Source organism: Arachis duranensis, chromosome 1, assembly GCF_000817695.3.
Source record: "Arachis duranensis cultivar V14167 chromosome 1, aradu.V14167.gnm2.J7QH, whole genome shotgun sequence".
NCBI classification, from domain to species: domain Eukaryota; kingdom Viridiplantae; phylum Streptophyta; class Magnoliopsida; order Fabales; family Fabaceae; genus Arachis; species Arachis duranensis.
Genome location: NC_029772.3, coordinates 50,507,431 through 50,508,541, shown reverse-complemented (window position 1 = coordinate 50,508,541; position 1,111 = coordinate 50,507,431).

Below are 1,111 nucleotides of genomic sequence, written 5' to 3'. Positions count from 1 at the left end.
TTTAGCATGTAGTTGCATTCACATTCATAGGTTGCATTGCATAAGTCTTGGCTTTCTCTACTCATTTATTTGGTCTCCTTGAGTTTAGCATGAGGACATGCTAATGTTTAAGTGTGGGGAGGTTGATAAACTACTATTTTATGGTTTACAATGTGCTTAATTGTGTGGTTTTATCATGGTCTTTACCCACTTATTCATATAATTAGCATGCATTTATATTTCCTTCCTAAAATTATTACATGATTGAAAACATGCTTCTTTGGTCTTAATTTAGCTAATCTTAATCCTCTCTTATTACCATTCGATACCTTGATCTGTGTGTTAAGTATTTCAGCCTTTATAGGGCATGAATGAGTGAGAGATTGGGAAGGAAGCTTGCAAAAATGGAAGGAATACAAGAAGTAGAGGAGATGACCAGTGAGAAGTGACGCGTATGCGTCAGCGACGCGACCGCACAGAAGAAAGAAATCCGCAGTGACGCGGCCGCATGGCTCATGCGACTGCACGGATTGGAAAAGCACAAGTGACGCGGAAGCGTGGACGACGCGAACGCGTGGCAGGGAAAAACGCAAATGACGCGTCCGCATGGATGACGCGATCGCGTGGCGTGCGCGATCTGTAGAATTACAAAAGTCGCTGGCAGAGATTCTAGGCCGCATTTCAACCCAATTTTTGGCCCAGAAACACAGATTAAAGTCAGGGAACTTGCAGAGACTCATCATGCTCTGATAAATTCATAATTTTATGTTTTAGATGTAGTTTTTAGAGAGAGAGGTTCTCTCCTCTCTCTTAGGATTTAGGTAGAGTTTTCAGAAATTAGGATTTAGGACTTCTCTTAGTTTTAGGAGTGACTTATGATTTTAATTTAGATTTTCTACCTTTTGGCTCTGGTTGATTAATTGGTAACTCTTGAGTTATCAAACTCATTGTTGATTGAAAATTGGATTTCTTCATTTCATTAATTCAAGTTCCAATAACTCTGACTTTTCCCAACGAAAGACTAGGACCTGAGGAATCAAAATTAATTCATCCACTTAACTTACCTTCATAGTTAGAGGTTAACAAAGTGGGAGAAAAATCCAATTCTCATCACAATTGATAAGGATAAACT